At 40.9% G+C, this 12,449-nt stretch overlaps 1 protein-coding gene across 9 annotated transcripts in view; it reads right to left on the bottom strand.

Annotated features, from left to right (window-relative positions):
- Window positions 1-12,449, bottom strand: part of ZFAND6 (zinc finger AN1-type containing 6) — a 37,566-nt gene that overhangs the window by 11,778 nt on the left and 13,339 nt on the right. The window contains exons 3-4 of one of the 9 annotated variants that reach the window (XM_030496853.1): window positions 1,606-1,688; window positions 881-995 (exon numbers count right to left, since the gene is read on the bottom strand). The exons of 6 other annotated variants lie outside the window; for them this stretch is intronic. The gene's annotated coding sequence lies outside the window, so the exon portion shown is untranslated. The remainder of the gene's footprint in view (window positions 1-880; window positions 996-1,605; window positions 1,689-12,449) is intronic. 2 more of the 9 variants (XM_030496855.1, XM_030496854.2) reach the window with 2 other exon arrangements.

Genomic DNA, 12,449 nt, shown 5'->3' with positions numbered 1-12,449 from the left:
AGTTCAGCAAGAAGATCTTTTAGAAAAGAAGCCTTGTGGATAACTCAATGCATTTTCCTAAAATAAAAATCTATAAGGTCTGCGCAATAAGACAGAAACAGTTATATGTATGATTTACATGACCCATAGATACAGACCCTTCCAGCCCCACCATTTTCTGGTCAACATAAAGCCCACAAAGAAAAGTTATTTTAGGAAATAATAATGGAAATATTGCTTCTAGCAGTAAGGTAAGGGAGGGTAGGGGAGGGGGACACTTATGCTGAACCCTTCTTGAAACATGAACACCTGATACTGTGAATGAGTACTACAGAATGAAAAGACAAGCATGGTACCACATGCTTACTTACTGTGTAATAGTTATTATTAACAATAATCACATGAATTCGCAAGTTACTGTTTAGTCACCACATCATTCGTGAAGGACAACACAACTACCTACCACAAAGCCTGAATTATGATTTTTCACATGAAAAAAGAAAAATCACCTTTTCAGTCAAATATTACACTGTGCACATATACCTCCTATATATCAGTTTTGTGTGAAAAGAGAAATAAGAGATAAATATCAAGGCAACTCCTAACATCTTTAGATTTAGTTTTCTTCGTAAAAGATCTGTAAACCTCCTTAATACAAAAGAAGACAAAAAATGACCATATGCAACAGTATTCTGAGCCCCCAAACTGTTCTCAAATGGTCTCACCTGTACATGAGTTATTGACAGGTCACTCAGCGAGATAAAAATTAATTTTCCATTATTTACCCCCCCTATTCTTGCCCTTTTTTGTATCAGTTTTGAAAGGAAAAAAACCCCTTCACATTAAGAAACCCAAGTATCTCAAGGTATCATTATTTCATTTAAGATCAACTTAGGCCTACCTAAGAGTTGGGGCTGTTCAGCCTGGAGAAGAGAAGCTGCGTGGAGACCTCAGAGCAGCTTCCAGTGTCTGAAGGGGGCCTACAAGGATGCTGGGGAGGGACTCTTCATGAGGGACTGTAATGATAGGACAAGGGGTGATGGGTTCAAACTTAAACAGGGGAAGTTCAGGTTAGATATAAGGAAGAAGTTCTTCCCTGTGAGGGTGGTGAGGCGCTGGAATGGGTTGCCCAAGGAAGTTGTAAATGCTCCATCCCTGGCGGTGTTCAAGGCCAGGTTGGAGTCTTGGGTGACAAGGTTTAGTGCGAGGTGTCCCTGCCCACGGCAGGGGAGTTAGAACTAGATGATCTTAAGGTCCTTTCCAACCCAAACCATTCTATGATTCTATGATTTTAATTCTTGCTAGTCAAACCAAAGATAACCAATATTACTAAAATAATAAAATCTTTCAAGTAACATCAGTATATTTCAAAAGCAAAGAAAACCCAGAGGTAAAGGGGTTTCAAGATATTTGAATACTTCACCAACTACCATATTATAGAATTAGACTAAACCACAGGAAGAAATACACCAGAGTAAAAAGATTTCCTTCTACATCAGATGTTTTTGAAGCCAAATACAAACAAGCTTCCCATTATTTTGGTTTTATACAAATATCCTCCTCTCTTCTCACACCCACATGCATTGCATTTTGTTTTTATTTTCCCAAAGTATATGAAATTCATACCTCAAAAGCAAACCTCTGAGTTGAAAAGCTTACAGCAAAACAATAATGACAGTCAAGTCCTCTGTTCACAGCAGTAAGGTACTCTAAGGATGAGAAAGTATTCAAGATACAAGATGTACAGGCAGGAAGACAAAATAAAAATCCCTGATAGTATCTTATTCAGCTTCAACCTGCAATTAAGCTTATTTCAGCTGTTTGACTGCACTCCCCCACCCCAATATAGAAGCATTTGCTTTCCACATACAAAGCCCTCATTGACCTCAAACGACAGCTAAATTTGATTTTGCTGAAGTACTGTACTTGTAGCTGAAAGAGCACTTTCATTCCTGCCTTTCTCCAGACAGCCCTTTAGAATTCAACTGCAAGTAGCGCAAGTGGGAATTCAGTTCTTATGCTGGGCCCAACATTCAGCAAGAGAGTGTAAATGAACATGAGTTTTCTGTGCTTTGGTAACTCAAACCCATTTAAAGATTAAACCTTACGCAAGTCACTCTTGGCATAGAATGTTTAAGATTGAAAGACTAATTTAAAAACATTGGGCAGAATATTTCATAAGAGCTAACAGATTTAGTGTCACAATACAAGTATTAATCCTTTTAATTTCAAGCAGCAGCACAATAAAAGAACCTTACCACACAAACTTTCAAAATTAAACCTGATGGCTTTTCTGGTCAATAGTTAGCTTCAAGCAGCACACAGGAACTCAGTAACAGCACCAGTTACTGCTAATATTGTTACCCCCCAACACAACCACTGCTGAAGGACCAGGTGCTAGTGCAATCACAGCATAGCAATTTCTAACATGGATGTAAAAAAGTCTGCTCTGATTCAATAAACAAATTGTGAAAGGTGCACAAAGATGCCCAGAAGAAAAACAAGAAAAGCTGGACTGAGTTCCAGCTAAGCCAGTTCCCGAGTTCATTAACCAGTGGATCCTGCCACCAGCCAAAGCACAAGCCACTGGCATGAGGCTCCAGAATACTTAAATCTCCAAGGGGAAGTGCCAGGGATTCTTCTGAAGAGTTTTAATAAAAGCCACAGGAAGCGGAAGATCCTTCATTGGTTGCTAATACTTGGGGAATAAAACGGAGAAGAGATAGGATCAAACTGACGCAATGTTATGAAGTCAAATGAGAAAGAAGTTGAACACAAATATAATGGTGCAATGCACTCTGAAGAGGGCAATCACATACAATCCCCCACACCATCTCCAGGGTGAGCTGGACCCTCACCCACGCAACTAGTCCCCTGAGCCACCAAAAAAACCCACCAGGAAGCGAAGGGTCATCACCACCATAAAGTTTTCCGACAGTTCACTGAGCTCAATCAGTTCACACACAGACAGAGAAGCAAAAAAGGAAAGCAAAAAAAGCACAAAACACAGGGGAAGAAACTGTGGAACTGCTCCAAGGGATGACAGATGACACGTGACAGAGGGGAGGGACAACACACATTTTGGCAGCTGCTCAGATGGTTCAACTGATCTATTTGAACCCTAAAGCCACAGAATGCCAAACCAGTATAAGCAGCTCTTGCTCCCCACCTTCTCACCCCCTCTCCCATGCTGTTCCCTCCCTCTCAGTGCTCACGTGCACTGAGATGAATGAAGGAAGTGATCAAACTTAGAAAACCAACCACTCCATCTTCTGCCAATTAGTTTTAACACAGACTGCTATCCAAGCTTGTGTTCGTCACACGTGCTGTTTGGGCATAAGAGAAGGTCTAGCCGAAGACACGTGTGGAACCACTTGTTTCAGCAGCAGAGCAGGCTTAAAGCATTAGCCTAGCTTAAAACAGGCATTGAAAATGTAAGGGAAGAGATCCAAGTGCTGGCGGTTCCTGCCACTGCACTTCAGACATACCTCTCCTGTACAGATCCATACTGCATGTGGGCAAAGGCCAAGATGACACAGCACTGTGCCTCAGGGACTTCCCTTCCGCGCTGCTCGGGCAGGAGTCAAAACAGCCACAAGCAGAGCAGACGGACTCTGTCCCTATCTCAGCAAACATGTACAGTAAGAGATCACTGAACAGATGTTTCGGGAGGAGGGAAGACCTCTCCTCACCCCAGTTCTTGGCTCAGCTTCAGATGATTTTTGTTTCAAAACCATCCGTAATTCCTCATGCGGGAAGATCTTTAGTACTGCCGAGCCCAACCATCACATAAGCCAGTAATGGTGGGCTGTCACTGAAATTGCAGCCTTAGCAGCACTGTGAAAGGGGTGAGCCTGCTCCTGCAGCCCCATCCCCTGCTGCACACCCCCACCTCATCCTTGAGTCAGATCAGTTCATCCATCTGATGGAAAAAACAGGAGTATTTATTCTGGTGAACTGGAGAGCTTGCTGAGCTGACATAGATCAACTCTAGACAACTGATATACAGCGCAAAAGGAACTGACAAGGCTAAAGATAGGACGACCCTTTTCAGGGGCAGTTAGCCCTTGCTGAGCATCACTGTAAAATATATTCCAAGTGCATACCCTATCTGTACTTTCAAAACTGGTCTCCTAACTTGGCTGCAGTACTAAACCTAAAGCAACTTCACATAGCTGAAGTGACAGCAAGGTCTTGGGATCATCATGGCTACATGTATGTCCCACTCGGTTTGAGGTGTCACAAGATAAACGTGGAGCTTGTAAAGCTACTGCAAACACCTCTGGGCTCTGCCTGCTCCCCCCAGGCTGAGCTTGCACAACGTTCATAGGGTCATCCTGAACACAGAATTGATTCATCTTAAAAAAAGAAAAGAAATATATAATAAAAAAATACACACAACCAAACTCTTAAATATTTTAAGCATGTTCCCTCCTTTGCTTTACAGTATAGTCATATAACCAGTTGTACAAGCACTAATAAGAAGGAAGCAAACCAGAGGGAGTGCAAGAGCCTTCAACAACATAAACTCGGAACATTCACTTCGTTGAAGATTATCCCATGAACAAACTTTTTGTATTAGCTAAAAATTGCTAAGCTTAAGCCAAAAGTACCTCTGAAATTTTCTTCTCAAAACCATTTATTGCCCCTAGAAGCATGGCAGCCTGCAGAGCTGCGTGCTAAGTCCTCTTTCCCTACAGATCTGGTGCTTCAAGTCTACCCATTCCTGTTACTCCTGTCATACCTACAACTTCATGCATCTACAAGGCCTGCTTACTGCTGTTGCTACAGATCCTGCCATTCCCCACTCACCAGTGCACACCCTCAGAGAGTAAGTTATTCTCTCTATCAAGCAAAACCCACAATCAACCATATAAAAGACATTCCCAATTATAAAGTGTATAGAGCTGAAGCTGTAGAAACATTAAAGCAGTCCAAGTCTTTTGGACATCAGGTTCTGTGGGAAAAGACACCCCTCTTCCAATACTCTGCAGAGCAAGTAACAAAATACTTGTGTACATCCCTTACCCGCAAAGCAGGCACCACAATACTAGTCTTTCTTCCACCTCCCTCTTTTCCTATTAATTAAAATGTTTATATGCTACTAGTTTCAAATCACTGATATCCTAGCCTTATAGGCTTCAAATGTTAATCAGTAAGATCAGAGCACACAGTATTTAGCAGGATTAAACATGAGGTACAGGAATAATCTCTTTCCCTTCCCCCTTCCCTCAACCAGAAAATAAAAACTCCTGCACAGAAGCCAGCCTTCTCCTCATCTTCCCCAAAGATCTCCTGAATTCCAGTTGTCCTCATACTTCAAGTTGTGGTAGGGAAAGCAAGCAGATCCTCACATCCGCTACCTCAGCTCAAGTACAGCCGTGTGTTCTGCAAACACTCCTAAAATTCGTGACTGGTATGGGAAGGATCCCTCCCTGCTGCTCACACTGAAGCAGAAGAGACCACCCAAACAGCATTCTGCTTCAGCACTGAAACTGAACCATACTGATGCCAGCTTTGAAAATGCTTCTCAAAGAGAAAGCAGAGCATTTAGTGTAACTGCTTTCTACAGTTTAGCTGCTCTCTTCACTGTCAAAGATCAACGCACTGACAGATTTCAGCTGACACTCACCTCAAAGGATGAATCCAATTTTAACAAGTGATTATAATATTCCCACCTCTATCATGATCACCTTTATAATGAAGCAATTCAGCACAATTTACATAGCACCAGTACTAATGGTCATTTTCTTTGTGCTAACAAAGGAAGAAACTGCAAAAATTGTAATTTGTGCTACTTAAATATTTAAAGCTTTATCCCAAGGACAAGTAAAAGCAAGAGATGAAGTTGTGTAGACAAAAATACATGTCACTTTAGAGCATGCACTGGTACAGATATCCAATACCACCTGTATCACCAGATGAAAAGGCATGTTGGTACAAAAAACAGTAAATAGGAAATACATTCCTCAACAGGCTTATCAAAACAAATGGCAAATAAAGGCCGAGGAGCAGAGCTCTGTTGAATCTTGCTGAAGTTACCAAAGCACTGGCTGTGTTTGAGGATGCTGCTTCGCAGCAGAATTTGCAGATATACAGCTCCTCAGGTGTCCTGCTTCCAGGACACTACTCAGGGTATAAAGCACTGGACGCACAGTTACAAAATGATCCTGTTTTCTTTTTACTCCGTTTCTCTCTCCCAAAAGGCCCCAATTTACATTCACTGAGCAGCCATTTGTAGCTGCTTTAAAGCATTACCATGTCCCAGGAACTTGCTATGGAGCCAAGAAGAACTGGCAGATTTGAACAGGGGCCTCAGTCATCACAGTTCAGCCCAGCTTGCTCGCTGCAGTCAGACATGTCATTTCATCTACAGCTCACCCTGGCTAAAACGCTCCAGCTGGTTCAGATTTGCCAGCGTAGCTACATGTGTAGTTACACTCTGACCCAGTTTCATCAGAATGCTTTGAGTTAAAAAAAAGCGAATATGGTTAAGGACCAACTATGCAAGCAGATCTGTAAGGGCAGTGACCTCTTTGTTCCTGCAGCAGCAGAACACACAGCTGCTGCATTTTTCAAAACACAGGAGTTATCCAACTTCCTCAGCACCAAGAGAATCCTTGCATTTTAAAGCTTCCAATTCACTCCAATAGGCCTTGAGTTTTCTCCCTGCTCACAACTAAACACAGTTTTAAGTCGCAATCTGAATTACTGAAGTAGAATTTATATAATGACATAATATCAAAACCAAAATATTCACACTAGTGACCGAAGACTTACATAAGATGTTTTCTAAATTCACTTAAGTCATCCAATATCTACTTATGTTCCAGTCTATTCCTGCTGAGCAGCTTTTTATTTTTGTTTCATGCATAGACTTATTTTAGGCTTCAATCAAGCACTTACATTAGACACTCCCAGCAGAAACTTTATAGAAAGATGGAAAGAGTTACAGAAGCCTTTTCTTCGCTTCTAAGTAGTCAGCAAGTTTAAATCCTTCAGTATAAGAATTTAAATATAACTAAACTTTGGACCCTCAAGAAAGCTACATTCTCTGTACAGTGTAAATCCCTGATTTAGGATGGCAAAAAGACTGAAAGAACCACACTGGTGGAAAACAGCCACAAGTATGAGAGAAAGTGCAATCTCAGAAGCGGCAGATGGACAGAAAAGAACGTTCAGGTCTTATGAAAGTTGCTAATGTTCGTTCCCTTCCTAACTAATCTGAGCCAGAGTATCATACTACCAATGTTACATCATTACACAACCCAGGAACACTTGGTACAGACAAAGCCTCTAGTGTTAAAGCACGTATATTGCTAACTACAGCTGTCTGCTCTTGCACTCAAGGTCACATGAGGAACAAGAGAACATTTCAATACAACCTCTTCACTCTTACTAAGCAAGAACAAAGAGACAGATACTATACTGGTATCAAGAAGATCACTGATAATAAGGATTCAGCTTTCTATGCTTGTCTGCATACACTATTAATAGATGCGACTTTGAAACTGTAATTACTACATGTGGCCACGCTCTGCCTTTGCAAAGTACGGATTACTAGGACCAAAGATCAACTGCTGTAAAACAGGGTACCTCAGAAACTCATTCACCTCATGCAAATGCATCAAATTACTTGCAGTGACCACTTAAAGTGTACAAACAAACCCCAGAAGTATAAGCAAATTTCTCATTTAATTTCCAAACCTTTTAGTGTAGTCACCATACCAAATAAAGCGGCAATTCCATGAAGTTTACTACTCTACTGAAGATTAACCCTAAAAAAACCCCTAGCAATGCAACAGGTACACTTTACCAACTAGTAGGAGGAATCATATTTTGTTTATGTGGGATTTCAAAGAGGCATAGTACAGACAAACATAGCTTTGTCAAAGTGGTGTTATTCCAGAAAGCTGCCACGCAGAGCTACTGGCTTTCACTATCTGATGGTGGGGTTACTGCAGGAATCACCATTACTTCATGCTGGAGCACGTGGTAACTGCTGCAGCCCCCAAAAGACTAAATGCAGACTCTGTATACAGCCTTCAAGAATTTTCCTCCTATTTTTAATGTAGGAGGATTAACACTGAGCCTAAAGCAGCAAAACACAACTCAAGATGCCAAGGACTATCACTGTTAGTACATTTAAGCACGTACATTCGGACTTCTTAATTGTTCAAGACTAACACTGCTGCACCACTAGAATTTAGCCCTTGCATATGCCAGTACTCAAACTTTGTGGTATTCAAAGAAACATTTTTTCCTCTTAGAAAACGTAACAGCATCTTATTTACTTCTTATTCCTCAGCAGCACAAGACATCTGCAGGCAACCCCAGTTAATCCAACAAACTCCAGCGCAGAGAAGAACAGAGATGCTTTCAGAAAGAGCAGCACTCTCATGTTCTAAGTTTCTGTCTCTTCAGCAATGGCTATCAGAAAAACTAAGCTGACAAAACTGCCTTTTTGGAGAGGTCAACCTCAATGCGAGTGAACAAAAAACAAAACCAAACCCACACAAGTCACTTCCTGGGTTCAAGACAAAGAGCAGCAAATAAGCCTTGGAGGTAGACATGCTTGTTTACAGAAAGACACACCAGGGACCTTCAATAAAGATAACTAGGTAAACACAAAAAGCACTGAGAACAACACAGTAACTATAGTTGTTCTGTATGAAGACAATTTCTGAGTGAATTACAGACCAGGAAAAGTGAACGTGAGAAAAGAGCATGTCATGTGTTTTGGGAAGCTGTTTTTGTACTGGTATCTCTGAGATGGTCATAGGGAGAAAAGTTTAAGCAGCATATCCAAGGAATGCAGAGAGGACACTGGCCAGCTGCCTCACTGGTCATGCCATCCTACCCAAAGCACTGTATGTCCCATAAACAAGCCAGAGGAGAGAACAAAGTTTTTTTTCTCCCAAAATATGAAGTTGCACTTACTCAGTTTAGCCCACCCAGATCGTCCCAGATTCAAAGCTAAAGGCAGACAGGCTCAGCAGGTCCATTTTTGGAAGATGCCTGTCTCTATGACAAGACTGCCACAGAAACCTTACATGAAGTTACACTTGTGATGGAACATTCAACTACTAATAAAGTAGCATACTTTTAGGTAGCACTTGCTCTGGCATCTCTGCTCAAGAGGAATAAAAACTCAGGAGATGCACCCATTGCAACAAACTACCTCAGCAATTTCTTGTCAGCAGCCTGTTACATCAACTCACACAAACCAGTCTCCACCACATGTGGCTGGACCGCTGTCATGCTGCACTAGTTGCAGATACTGCTCGAGAAGCCCTTTCCTCTCCTCTAGAGTTTGTGCTATCTCTTAGCTGTACTTTGGCATTAAGGTGCCTAAGCCAAAGAATACAGGAACCATCAATTTGCTCTCCAGATTTCTACACAGTGCTATAAATTTAGAGCTTATTTGAAATCTGTCAGATTACAGAAATGCCTTCTTTTAAAGTGCTCTATAAAAGATAAGAAAGCTCCTCTGAAACAGACAAGAAAAGGCTACATTCCACTTTCTTTGGCATCACATATTAAAGTTGGACATTCCAAAAATCAGAGGTTGAGTAAAATTAGAATCAGGAGATTCTAAAATTCTCTACATTCCCTTAAGATACCAGACCAAATTTTCAGGATGCAGAAGGGCAACTCCATAAATTACCTTTGATGCAGTATTTTAAAACAGGTTTGACTTTACAAACTGGTGAAAAGTAACCTGTAAGAAGGATTCAAACACAAGATTACCCATACAGTTACTGAAAAAATAGCTACAGATTCAGTAATCGCTTCTTTTGAGCATCAGTGAATAAGTAATCTTCTCTCAATACAGCATAAGTTTCACTTATTTTAAGCATATCAAACTCAGAAGAGATAAAATCCGCTTTAACACAAGTCCCCAAAATAGACAGTTTCTTGTTAACAAAACACCTGTTGCTGAGAACTGACAGTAAGCACAAAACACATTATAATTTGTTTTTACAAACAGCACTATGTAGAATTTTAATTAGCTTATGATGCTACAGCTCTACATGGGCCTATTGCTAAGGGAGGTCCTGCTCTAATATCAGGGTTCCTGGCTGTTAATAAATAAAACGATCGTCGTCATCATCATGCATGGCTGGGGCATGTTGAATTCAACTTAACTTCCAAGAACATTGTGATTATCATGCATGATGTGTTGCTCTGTTTAGAATTATGCACTCTGTCTAATTTAAGTGTTCAAAATTATACAATACCCATACTGTGGTTTGATGGGGAACTCAACCTAAAGCTAAAGCCTGACCAAACAAAGACTGTATTTAAGGACAAGTTTTCAGCTGAAGAGGTATAAGTATGAAGTTCCCTGTGGTGAAGCTGCATTCCTCATATTTTGTAATGCATTCAAATTTAGCCAAGGGACTCAAAGGTGCTAGTTTGCTTTAACCCTAATGCTATTCTAGGGTTTTTCATTGTTGGGTTGGTTGGGCTTTTTTTCCTTAATTATTATTTCAATCACTGGGAAGCCAGGTTATATGATGCCGAACAATTTACTGGATGTCTAAATACTAAAACCTATGACACTGCACAAAGTGTAGGAAAATAGTATGCAGTTGATCAGCAACCACCATGCTGGGCAACTGATATTTATCCATCACTTTAATATACTGTCAAGTCTCACTGAAGGTATAAATATACCAGCTGGTCACACTACAAAGTTTTGCATCTTTCCTTTGTTTCCTCTCAGCTGTCACATTACACTGCCTGAAACACTGCAATGGGTGCATGTGCAAGTGCAACCAATACACATGCATCCCATATATATTTATTAACTTATGCAATGGTTTCATGATACAGGTAATTCATGGCTTTAGATACTTCTGCCACAGTGTTGCTGGGCCAGGAACTCATCCACCTTGAAGGCTTCATTCTTCAAAAGCTTGGACTGGTTCTTGTATCTGGTTTACGGTGCAGCTCTGCTGCAGGAGGAAGGTGAAACTACCTAGTTAGTATCAGAACTGAGCTCTAAGGCTTACATCACCAAGAGGTCAGAGTGAAAATTAAGAGTTGCCTTGTGCAGCATTAACTAGCCAAGACAGTGTCTGATTAATATAGAAGGGGCTAAGGAACAAGCAGAAATTTGCACTGTGAGACGCTCTTCTTTCTGAAGGTTTCCAAAACCACACCACTTGCTCAGATGGAGAGGTCATTATGCTGCTTAATGGAAGGAAAAGCTTAAAAACTATTGGAAGAAACTTGATTAAGGACAACTGGCAGTGGGGGAAAAAAATGCCATCATGGAACAGAAATTTTTTTTTACCCTTCTTTCCTAAGCCCATACAGAACAGACTGCATGGTATTTCAATTTCTCAACTGACAAGACAGAGCTGACAGCTTTCGAGTAAAAGTCTGCATTGCAAACACTGTGCCTTAATCACCAGAGCATCCTTTTTACCTACTAATACTCCAGGTACAACTCTGTAAACTGCCTTTCTGATAACCAAGTTTGCTATTCATTCTGTTTTCAGACAATTTTCAGCTATGTGAGCATGCATTTCTAGCAGAATGTCTCCCCCACTTACTGTCCAGAACACTTAAATCAGCAAGTTAAGAGCACAATAGCCTAAAAATAGCATGGCTGGATGCCACTGTCTCCCTATTTATTACAATGGTACCTTTGTACAGAGTTTTCTACAATTCTGCATAGAAAAATACAGCCATAAACGGCTTCAAGGGAGGGACTTGTATCTAAAAAGGCCAAGCTGTTAAGTAGTGCCATGGGACTTCCCCCTTGTTCCTCAAGCCACATAAACAGAAATTTGCATTTTTAGAAGCCTTTTGAATAATAAGTCTTTAAGTAGATCTGACTTCTCTTTTTATCCTCTTGCCATAGTGACTGTATTCTGCCTGAGAACAGATTGACACATGACAGAGTAACAGCACTTTCTAGATAAAGGAAAATTCATGACATAAAGGAGAAGTAGACGAATACAGAAAATTCAAGCCAGATCTCTCTTCAATTATTGTGCTTGGCATATAAAAGCCTGTATCACTTTAGAATGGATGAAGAGGGAACAAAACCTGTTCACAAGATATTGAGCCTCAACTGTCAGCAAGGTGTGGCTTTCTATCACAATGCTCATTCCACTCACAAACATTGGCCAATGGGACTTATTATCAGGAAACAACAGGAAAAGAGCACAATATATTCCCTTTTATTACGGAATAAGGTCAGAAACAAGGGGGAGATCTGCAAGACCAGTGCCCTTTAGCTTGACCTACAAATGCATTCACAGGCACCTCAGCTTCAGCTGCTGCACTACACTGGGGTAATTCTACAAGTACCACATCCTTGGTATGGCTTGAAAAACAAAAGCCCAATGCCTTAACACTGTCTCCCAGAAACCTCTCCTGTCTCATAAACCTTTTGTCAGGACAGAAAGCCCCACACTACTGTTGAAGAGTATCTGTATTCCCTATGTTAAAAA

The sequence above is a fragment of the Strigops habroptila genome, chromosome 9 (assembly GCF_004027225.2).
Source record: "Strigops habroptila isolate Jane chromosome 9, bStrHab1.2.pri, whole genome shotgun sequence".
NCBI lineage: Eukaryota > Metazoa > Chordata > Aves > Psittaciformes > Psittacidae > Strigops > Strigops habroptila.
The sequence above is the reverse complement of the archived record's forward strand: the minus strand, read 5'-3'. Positions and strand labels throughout refer to the sequence as shown.